This window comes from Capsicum annuum, chromosome 5, assembly GCF_002878395.1.
Source record: "Capsicum annuum cultivar UCD-10X-F1 chromosome 5, UCD10Xv1.1, whole genome shotgun sequence".
Lineage (NCBI taxonomy): Eukaryota > Viridiplantae > Streptophyta > Magnoliopsida > Solanales > Solanaceae > Capsicum > Capsicum annuum.
In genome coordinates, this window is record NC_061115.1 from 932,582 (window position 1) to 944,247 (window position 11,666).

Consider the following 11,666-nt stretch of genomic DNA (forward strand, 5'->3'; position numbering starts at 1 on the left):
ATTTAAATTTTTGTGGCTAATTGGGTGGACAAACAGTTGAAACGGCGTGAACGATGCATTTTTTAGCCAAATCAGTGTGCTATAGCCCATATTTTCAGGGGTGAGCTCGTGGTCCTGGTGTGGTGTTGGCTGAAAATAGATCGGGGCATGCCAGGAAGGTTGGGGATCATCCCATCATGATACATTTAAATTTTCATGACCGTTTATGTGGATAAATTGGCAAAACAGAGCAAACGGGGTGTTGTCGGGCCAAATCGGTGAGCTATAGCCCACGGTTTTGGGGTTAGCCCCGAGGTTCGGGCATGCTGTGGGGAGAAAATCGAATGAGGCATGCCAGAGAGGTTGTGGATTGTCCCCGCATGGTCCATTTAAATTTTTGTGGCCATTTGAGTGGACAAACGAGCGAAACAGAATAAACGGGGTATTTTCGGGCCAAATCAGTGTGCTATAGCCCACAGTTTGGGGGATAGGCCGGGATCGAGGAATGTTGTGGGCCTAAAATCTATTGGGCCATGCCAGGGAGGTTGGGGATCATCCCAGTATGGTCCGTTTAAATTTTTGTGGCCATTTGGGTGGATAAACTGGCGAAACAACATGAACGGGGCATTTTTGGGCCAAATCGGTGTGCTATAGCCCACGGTTTTGGTGGTGGGCCTGGGGTCCAGGAATGCTGTGGGTTAAAAATAAATTAGGGCATGCCAGGGAGGTTGGGGATCATCTCAGTGTGGTCAGTTAAAATTTTCATGGCCAATTGGGTGGACAAACGGTCGAAACAATATGAACAGATCATTTTGGGCCAAAATGGTGTGGTATAGCCCACGATTTCAGGGAAGGCCCAGGGTCCGACGTGCGGTGAGATGAAAATCATTCGGGGAGTGCCAGGAAGGTTGGGGATTATCCCAGTGTGGTTCGTTTAATTTTTCGTGGCCATTTGGTTGGACAAACAGGAAAAACGATGCAAACGGTGCATTTTAGGCCCTATCGGTGTACTATAGCCCATGGTTTTGGGGGTGGCCCCGAGGTCCGAGCATGTTATAGGCCAACAAATCAATCGGAGCATTCCATGGATGTTGGAGATCATTCCAGCGTGGTTAGTTTAATTTTTTATGGCCATTTGGGTGACAAACGGGCAAAACGGCGTGAACCGAGAATTTTCGAGCCAAATCGGTATGCTATAGCCTACGGTTTTGGTGGTGGGCCCAGGTTTTGGGTGAGATGTAGGCTGAAAATTAACCGGGGTGTGCCAAGGAGGTTGAGGATCATCCTAGTGTGGTCCGTTTAATTTTTTGTGGCCATTTGAATGGACAAACAGGCGAAATGAGGCATTTTGGGCCAAATTGGTGTGCTATATAGACCACGGTTTTGGGGGTGGGCCCAGGGTCCGAACGTGTTGTGGGCTAAAATTGACTAGGGCATGCTAGAGAGGTTGGAAATTATCCCAATGTGGTTCGTTTAATTTTTCGTGGCCATTTGGGTGGACAAATGGGAGAAACGGCGTGAATGGGGTATTTTTGGGCCAAATTGATATGCTATAGCTCGTGGTTTTGGGGGTGGGCCTGGGGTCCGGGCGTGTTGTGGGTCAAAAATTGACTGGGGCGTACCAGGGAGCTTGGGGATCATCCCAGTATGGTGCTTTTAATTTTTTGTGGCCATTTGGGTGGACAAACAGGCAAAACAACGCAAATGGAGCATTTTCGAGCTAAATCAGTGTGCTATTGCCCACGGTTTTGGGGGTGGGCCCAGGTTTTGGGTGTGCTGTGGGCCAAAAATTGATCAGGGCATGCCAGGGAGGTTGGTGATCGTCCCACTGTGGTCTGCTTAATTTTTTGTAGCCATTTGAGAGGACAAACGAGCGAAACAGCATGAACGGGACATTTTTGGGCTAAATTAGTATGCTATAGCCCACAGTTTTGGGGGTGGGCATGGGGTTCGAGCGTGCTATGGGTAAAAAATCAACCGGGGCATGCTAGGGAGGTTGGGGATCGTCCAAGTATGTTTTGTTTTATTTTCTGTGGCCATTTGGGTGGACAAACAGGCGAAACAGTCTGAAATGGAGCATTTTCAGGCTAAATCGGTGTGCCATAGCCCACGGTTTTGGGGTTGGACTCAGGGTCTGAGCGTGTAGAGCACCAAAAATTGATTGGGGCATGCCAGGGAGGTTGGGGATCGTCCCAATGTGGTCCGTTTAATTTTTTGTGGCCATTTGGGTGGACAAACAGGCAAAACGGCGCGAACGGGGCATTTTTGGGTCAAATCGGTGTGCTATAGCCCATGATTTCTGGGGTGGGCCCACGGTCCAGGCATGCTATGGGCCAAAAATCGATTAGGGCGTGCCAGGAGGTCAGGGATCTTCCCAGGGTGGTCCATTTAATTTTTTGTGGCCATTTGGGTGGACAAACGGGCGAAACAGCATGAACAAGGCATTTTCGATCCAAATAAGTGTGCCATTACCCGCGGTTTTGGGGGTGGGCCTGGGGTCCGGGTGTGCTGTGGGTCAAAAATCGACCGAGGCATGCCAGGGAGATTGGGGATTGTCTAGTATGGTTCGTTTAATTTCTTATGGCCATTTGGCTGGATAAATGGGCAAAACGACATGAACGGGGCATTTTCGAGCAAAATTGAGGTGCCATAGGCCACGATTTTGGGGGTGGGCCTGGGGTATGGGCATACTGTGGGCTAAAAATCGATCGGGGCATGCCAAGTAGGTTGCGGATCGTCCCAGTGTTGTTCGTTTAATTTTTCATGGCCATATAGGTGGATAAACTCGCAAAACAGTGCGAACGGGGCATTTTCAGGCCAAATCTGTGTGCCATAGCCTACGGTTTTAGGGTGGGCCCGAGGTTCGAGCGTGATGTAGGCCAAAAATTAATTAAAGTGTGCCACGGAGGTAGGGGATCATTTCAGTGTAGGTCATTCAATTTTTCGTGGCCATTTGGGTGGACAAAGGGGCAAAATGGGGCAAACAGGGCATTTTTGGGCGAAATCAGTGTGTCATAGCCCATGATTTTGGGGGTGGGCCCAAGGTCCGGGCGTGCTGTAGGCCAAAAATCAACCGAGGCATTCCAGGGTGGTTAGGGATCATCCCAGTCTGGTCCGTTTAAATTTTTGTGGCTATTTAGGTGGACAACCAGGTGAAACGGTGCGAACGAGGCATTTTTGGGCCACATCAGTGTGCTATAGCCTATGGTTTCTGGGGTTGGCCCGGTATCCGGGCGTGCTGTGGGCCAAAAATTGATCGGGGTATTCCAAGGTGTTGGTGATCTTCTCAGTGTGGTTCATTTAAATTTTGGTGCCCATTTGGGTGGACAAACGGTTGAAACAACGCGAACGGGGTGTTTTTGGGCTAAATCTGTGTGTTATAGCCCACGGTTTCATGGGTAGGCCCGGGTTCGGGCATGTTGTGGGCTAAAAATTAATCGGGGAGTGCCTGGGAGGTTGGGGATCATCCCAATATGGTCTGTTTAAATGTTCATGGTTATTTTGGTGGACAAATGAGCGATACGATGTGAATGTGGCAATTTCGGGCCAAATCGGTGTGTTATAGTCCGCAGTTTTTGGGTGGGTTCGGGGTCTGAGCATGGTGTGGGACAAAAATTGACCGGGGCATACCAGGGAGGTTGTGGATCATTGTTGTGTGATCCATTTAAATTTTCATGGCTATTTAGGTGGACAAACATGCAAAACGGCACGAACGGGGCATTTTCAAGCTAAATTGGTGTGAAATAGCCCACGGTTTTGGGGGTGGCCTCGGGGTTCGGGTGTGATGTTTACTGAAAATTGACCAAGGCATGCGTGGAAGGTTAGGTATCATCGTAGTGTGCTCCATTTAAATTTTCGTGGCCATTTGGGTGGACAAACGGACGAAACAGCATGAACGGCGTATTTTAGAGCCAAATCGGTGTGCTATAGCCCACAGTTTTGGGGGTAGGCCTGAGGTTCGGATGTGCTGTGGGCCAAAAAATTAACCGGGGCATGCCAAGGAGGTTGGGTATCATCCTAGTGTGGGCCGTTTAAATTTTCTTGGCTATTTGGGTTGATAAACGGGCGAAATGACACGAACGGGGAGTTTTTGGGACATAGCCCAAAGTTTCGGGGGTGGGCCCGGGTTTTGGGTATGCTGTGGGAAGAAAATTTATCGGAGCATGTCAGGAAGGTTGGAGATCATCCCAGTGTCGTCCGCTTAAATTTCTGTGGCCATTTGGATGGACAAACGAGCAAAGCGGCAAAAACGGGGCATTTTTGGGTCAAATCAGTATGCTATAGCCCGTGATTTTGGGGGTGGGCCCAGGGTTCAAACATGGTGTGGCCCAAAAATTGACCGAGATATGCCAGGGAGGTTGGGGATCATCTCAGTGTAGTCCGTTTAAATTTTTGTGGCCAATTGGGTGGACAAACGGTTGAAACGGCGTAAACAAGGTATTTTCAAGCCAAATCGGTATGCTATAGCCCACATTTTTAGGGGTGGGCTCGGGGTTCGGGTGTGGTGTTAGCCAAAAATTGATCGAGGTATTTCAGGGAGGTTGGGGACTATCCCAGCATGATCCGTTTAAATTTTCCTGGCCGTTTGTGTGGATAAATAACAAAACAAAGTGAACGGGGTATTTTCAGGCTAAATCAGTGTGCTATAGCCTACGGTTTTGGGGGTGGACCCTAGGTTCGGGCGTTCTGTGGGCCAAAAATCAATCAAGGCATGCCAGGGAGGTTGGGGATTGTCTACGTGTGGTCCGTTTAAATTTTTGCGGCCATTTGGGTGGATAAACGAGCGAAACAAAGCGAATGGGGCTTTTCAGGCCAAATTGGTGTGCTATAGCCCATGGTTTAGGGGGTAGGCCGGGGTCTAGGCGTGCCGTGGGCCTAAAATCTATCGGGGCATGCTAGGGAGGTTGCGGATCAACCCAGTGTGTTCCATTTAAATTTTTGTGGCCATTTGGAGGACAAACTAGCGAAACAATGCGAACGGGATATTTTTGGGCCAAATTGGTGTGCTATAGCCCACGGTTTCGGTGGTGGGCCTGGGGTCCGAGCGTGCTGTGGGCCAAAAATTAATCGGGGCAAGCCAGAGAGGTTAGGGATCATCTCAGTATGGTCAGTTTAAATTTTTATGGCCAATTGGGTGGACAAATAATCGAAATAACGCGAACGGGGCATTTTTAGGCCAAAACGGTATGTTATAGCCCACGATTTCAGGGATGGGCCCGAGGGCCAGCGTGCTGTGGGCCAAAAATCAATTGGGGAGTGCCAGGGAGGTTGGAGATCATTAGTGTGGTCCGTTTAAATTTTAGTAGTTATTTGGGTGGATAAACGGGCGAAACGAAGCGAACGGGGCATTTTTGGGCCAAATCGGTGTGCTATAGCCCACGGTTTTGGGGGTAGGTCCAGGTTCCAAGCGTACTATGGGCCAAAAATAAATTGGGGCATTACAGAGAGGTTGGGGATCATCCCAATATGGTCCGTTTAAATTTTTGTGGTTATTTGGGAGGACAAATGGGCAAAATAGCACGAATGGGGCATTTTCAGATCAAATCAGTGTGCTATAGCCCATGGTTTCGTGAGTGATCCCGGGGTCCGGGCGTACTGTCGGTCAAAAATTGATCGGGGTGTGCCAGGGAGGTTGGGAATCATTGTAGTATGGTCCGTTTAAATTCTTGTGGCCATTTAGGTGGATAAACGGGCGAAACGGCATGAACGGGGCATTTTTGGGCCAAATCGGTGTGCTATAGCCCAATGTTTTGGGAGTGGGATCGATGTTCGGGCATGAATTGGGTCAAAAAATTGATCGAGTCCTGCCAGGGAGGTTGGGTATCGTCCTAGTATGGTCCATTTAAATTTTTGTGGTCATTTGGGTGGATAAACTGGTGAAACGGCACGAATGGGGCATTTTTAGGCCAAAACGGTGTTCTATAGCCTACAGTTTCGGGGGTGGGCCTGAGGTCTGGGCATGCTGGGGGCCGAAAATTGAGCAGGGTGTGCCAGGGATAGTGGGGATAATCCCAGTGTGGTCCATTTAAATTTTGGGGCCATTTGTGTGGACAAACGGCGCGAACGGGGCATTTTTGGGTGAAATCAGTGTTCTATAGCCTGTGGTTTTAGGGGTGGGCCCGTGGTTCGAGCATGGTGTAGGCCAAAAATTGATCGGGCACCGTTTGGGTGGGCGGGACTATTTGGGTGGTCTAACTGGTGAAATTGTGTGAACAGGGTATTTTTTGACCAAATAGGTCTGCTAAAGCCCACGGTTCCATGTGTGGGCCTGGGTATTTTTTGACGCGAGAAGGGTATTTTCTGGCCAAATCAGTATGCTATAACCCACGGTTCCACGGAAGGCTCGGGGTTCGAGCATGCTATTTGCCCAAAATTGGTCAGGTCATGCCAGGGGGTTGAAGAGCATCCCATTGTGGTCCGTTTGGGTGAGTGGGGCCATTTTGGTAGTCAATTGGGAGAAACAGCACAAACGTAGAATTTTTAGGCTAAATTAGTATGCTATAACCCACAATTCCGTGGGTGGACCAGGGGTATGGGCTAGTTGTGGGCCTAAAATCTATTGGGTCATGCCAGGAATGTTGGGGAGCATCTCAGTGTGGTTCATTTGGGAGGGGGTCCCATTTAGGTTTAAAAAGGACAAAATTGGCGCTAACAGGGCATTTTTGATCCAAATTAGTGTGTTATAGTCCACGGTTCCATGGGTGGGCCCAGGGTATGGTAATATTGTGGGCCTAAAATTGACTAGGTCATGCTAGGTAGGTTGGAAAGCATCCCAATATGGTGTGTTTGGGTGAGCAGGGCTATTTGGATAGTCAAATAGGCGAAACGACGTGAACAAGGCATTTTTGGGCCAAATTGGTGTGCTAGCCCACGATTTCATGGATGGGCCTGGGGTCCGAGCGCACTGTGGTCCCAAAATTGATTGGGTCATGCCATGGAGGTTAGAGAGTATCCCAATTAGGTCCTTTAGGGTGGGCAAGGCAATATAGGTGGTCAAACAGTGCGAATGGGACATTTTCGAGTCAAATCGGCATGCTATGGCCCACAATTCTGGGGTAGGCCTGGGGTGCAGGTGTGCTGTCGGCCCAAAATTAATTGGGTTATGCTAAAAAGGTTAGGGAAAATCCCAATGTGGTCCGTTTTGGTCGAAGGGGCCATTAGGGTGGTCAAACAGGCAAAATAGTGCAAACGGGACATTTTCGGGCTAAATCGGTGTGCTATAGCCTACGGTTCTAGGGGTGGGCTAGGGGTTTGAGCTTATTGTGGGGCTAAAATTGATCAAGTCGTGCCATAGAGGTTTAGGAGAATCCCAGTATGGTCCGTTTGGGTGGGTGGGGCCATTTGGGTGGTAAAACATGCAAAACGGTTAGGGAGTGAGCTATTGCCCACGGTTCTGGGAGTGAGCTAGGGTCCGGGTATACTGTGGTATAAAAATTGATTGGGTCATGCCAAGGAGGTTAGGGACAATCCATTTGGGTCGACGAGTCCATTTAGGTGGTCAAACGGGTGAAACGCTACGAACGAGGCATTTTTAGGCCAAATCGGTGTGCTATAGCCCATGGTTCTAAATGTGGGTGCAGGATTTGGGAATGTTGTGGGTCTAAAATCAACCAGATCATGACAGGGAGGTTGGGGAGCATCCTATTATAGTCCTTTTGGTGGCGAGGTCATTTGGGTGGTCAAACGAGCGAAATGGTGTGAATGGGGTATTTTCAGGCCAAATCGATGAGCTATAGCCCACGATTTTGGGGGTGGGCCTAGGGTTTGAGCATTTTGTGGGTCCAAAATTAACTGGATCATGCCAGGGAGTTTAGGGAGCATCCCAGTATGGTCCGTTTGGGTGAGACAATTTGGGTTGTCAAACGGCGCGAACGGGGCATTTTTGGGCCAAATCGGTGTCATAGCCCATGGTTTTGGGGGTGGGCTCAAATTTCGGGTGTGTTGTGTCCCTAAAATCAAACGGGACACACCATAGAGTTTGGGGAGCATCCTAGTATGGTCCGTTTGGGTGGGTAGGGGCATTTGGGTGCAGCGCGAATAGGGCATTTTTGGGCCAAATCGGTGTGCTGTAGCCCATGGTTCTGAGGTTGAGCACAGGTTACGTGTGTGTTGTGGGGCCAAAATCAATCGGGTCATGGCAGGGAGTTTAGGGAGCATCCCAGTGTGTTCCGTTTTGGTGGGCGGGTCCATTTAGGTTATTCAACGGCCAAAATGGTGCGAACGAGGTATTTTCGGACCAAATTGGTGTGCTATTGCCCATAGTTCTGGGGTAGGCTCGGGGTTCTGGCATTCTGCCGACCTAAACTTGACAGAATCATGCCAGGTAGGTTGGGGAGCATCCCAGTGTGATCCATTTGGATGGGTCGGAGGAAGGGTCAAACAAGGAAAAAAGTACGAACTAGGCATTTTAAGGCTAAATTAGTATGCTATAGCCCACGATTCTGGGGGTAGGCCTAAGGACCAGGCATAATGTGGGTCCAAAATCGATTGGGTCGTGACAAGAAGGTTGAGGAGCGTTCCAGTGTGGTCTGTTTAGGTGGGCGAGGCCATTTGGGTGGTCAAACGGGCAAAACAACACGAACAGGGCATTTTTTGGCCAAATCGGTGCCAGCCCACGATTTCAGGGGTGAGCCTGGGGTTTGGGAATAATTTAAGCCAAAAATCAATTAGGGCACCCTAGGAGCAGCCTAGTGTGGGACTTTAGGGTGCGCGGGGCCATTTGGGTTGTCAAACGGGAAAAACAACGTGAATGGGGTATTTTCAGGCGAAATCGGTGTTCTATAGCCCACGGTTCTGGGGGTGGGCCCGAGGTTCGAGCGTGATTTGGGCTGAAAATCTATCGGGGAACCCTAGGCAGGCTAGGGAGCATCCTAGGAAGGTCATTACGGGTGGGCGGGGCTATTTGGGTGTTCAAATTTGTGAAACGGCACGAACAGAATATTTTCAGGCCAAATCGGTGTGTTATATAGCCCAGGCTCCAGGGGTGGGCCTAAGGTCTGAGCAATGTTTGGGCCAAAAATAGATCAGGGCGCCAGGCAGGATGGGGAGCATCCTTGCATGGGCTTTTGGGGTGGACAAGGCCATTTGGGTGGTCAAATAGGCGAAACGGCGCAAATGGGGTATTTTCTAGAAAATTGGTGTGTCGTTTAGAGGACGGGCCATTTTTAAGCTAAATCAGTGGGTGTTAGCACACAGTTCTCGAGGTAAGCTCGAGGCTCGTATAGGGTTTGAGTCAAAAATCGATCGGTGCCCCCCAAAGGTGTGTGTAGAGAGGATGGAGGTGGACTGATGGGTCGGCAAGGCCATATGTATAGCCAGACAAACAAAAAGGTGCGAATGGACCATCTTTTGGCCAAACCAATAGGTGTTATCACATGGTTCTTGGGGTGTTCTCGTGCAGAGTTTGGGCAAAAAATCAATCAGCAACCTTTTGGGGTGTGTGGAGCGGGTGAGGATGGGCCGACGAGGTCAGCAGAGCTATTTTTGTGGTCAAACGATGCAAACGGGCCATTTTTGAGCTAAATCAGTGGGTCTTAGCACACGGTTCTCAAGGTGGGCTCGGTGCCTAGGTGAGGTTTATGTTGTAAATCGACTGGCGGTCTCTCGAAGGTGGGTGGAGCGGGTGTGGGTGGGTGGGCAAGGTTAGAAGGGCCATTTGGATTGTCAAACAGGAAAAACGGCGTGAATGGGTTATTTCAAGTCAAATCAATGGGTGTTAGCACATAATTCTAGAGGTGGACATGGGGCTCGGGTGGGGTTTAGGCCAAAAATTAATCTACGGCCCTCGGGGTTGTGTGAAGAGGGTGAGGGTAGGACAATGGGGTCGATGTTGCCATTTGGATGGTCAAACGGGCGAAACAAAGTGAACGGGCCATTTTCGAACCAAATCGATGGGTGTTAGCACACGGTTGTCGGGGTGGGCATGGGATTCGGGTGGGATTTGGGTCGAAAATCGACCAGAGGCCCCTCGGGGGTGGTGGAGTAGGTAAGGGTGGGCCGGTGGGCTATTTGGATGGTCAACCAGGCAAAATAGTGTGAACGAGCTATTTTCAAGCCAATTCAATGGATTGATCGATGGGGGTGCGGGCGTCCAAATGCATTTTAGATGAAACTTCATGGCTCCCCTCACGACGACCTATTAAATGAATTATGTTGCTTTGGAGAGACGAACAAAGCTTTTTTAAAAATATTTGAGCAAAATAGCATGAATAATACATGTTGTATTGAATTGTCTCATGTTGCATAACAATGTTTCTGATGCTAATACATAGTTGTATGCATATTGCACATTAAGGGGTCATTTGGTTTGAAAATGGTTATCCCGAGATAACTAATTATCCTAGGATAAAATAAAAGAACACATTTTCTTTTGTTAGGTTAGAGGGATTAATCCAACCCGGGATAACTTATCCCACCATTTTTCCCTTAGTCCCGGGATAACTTATCCCATATACATGGTGGGATAAGTTATCCCGGATAATCCTAGGATAACTAATCCAGATATTAATTATCCCGGTATAACCATTTTCAAACCAAACGACCCCTAATAGTTAGGCTTATTTCTGCCATTGTTGTGACCCATTTGGTTTATTCGTGCCACTAACCACTAATGAGACCTACTACTACCACCACCAGAATTTGCCATGTGGGATTATCTAAACCTTTCATTACCTACCACCCTCCAGCCCCTTTTACGAGCCACATTTGTGAGTCATTTCATTAATTTCAATGGCGTATGTTGAATCTATATTAAGGTATGTCATGCCATTTAGCTCAAGAAGCACAATGTTGTCATCTTCTTCATCTATGGTCGTTATCATGTTTTCTTTTGTGTATATAGGATATGGTCAATGAAATCCAACATACTACAACACTATATTTAGTGTAATCACAGAAGTGGGATCTGAGGGAGGTAGTATGTACCCAGACCTTACCCCTCTCTTTAAGTTATTAGTGTTTAGTATGATGATTTTGTATCAAACTTTTTTTTGGATATAACCCTTGTCAATCTAGTACTAGTTTGGAAGTCCTCTTGATAGTCATATTTTGCACTATTTTCCATAAATTATTCATGTTGCTTTAATTTATTTATTTTCTTTTTGAATAATTTAGTTGTTGTCGAGATAGAGGTTCACGATTCAAAACTCGATGGATAATGAACCTGACCATCTATTCTTTTCCTCTTAAATATGTGATTTTTGTTTATAAAGATTAAACCCGTGACGTGCGTCTAACTCAAGTAGATTATAAGAAAATGGGGCAACAAATGGATGTTGCAGAAATCAATCCAGGAGAATGAAATAGCAAATGACACTACACCAAAAAATATCTAATTAACAACAATAGCTTAACTGTCACTAAATATATATATTTTTAGAGGCATTTATTAGTGTCAATTACATTTTAGCTATCTTTGTAAAGGCCCCCTAAAGTGTAGCAATTAACTAATGATAGTAAAAATTTTAGTATTTTTTATTAAAATACATATTTATTGCCTCTAAAGATTGTTTTTATTATAGTGTGACATTATCCATACATAATGTTTACACCAAATCATTCTACTTTACAACTAATAATTCTACTATTGTTTGGTAACAATAAGAGGGTGTGTTAAGATATGTGTCATGTATTCATCGGATTGGTGTAAACGCTAAGCTAAGTGTGGGTAAATTCTTGCATAGCAATCT

The 11,666-nt window shown here is 47.5% G+C and overlaps 1 protein-coding gene across 1 annotated transcript in view; it reads left to right on the forward strand.

Moving 5' to 3' along the window:
- LOC124898856 (zeatin O-glucosyltransferase-like) overlaps positions 1-11,666 on the forward strand; it is a 16,128-nt gene that overhangs the window by 1,024 nt on the left and 3,438 nt on the right. The window lies entirely within an intron of this gene.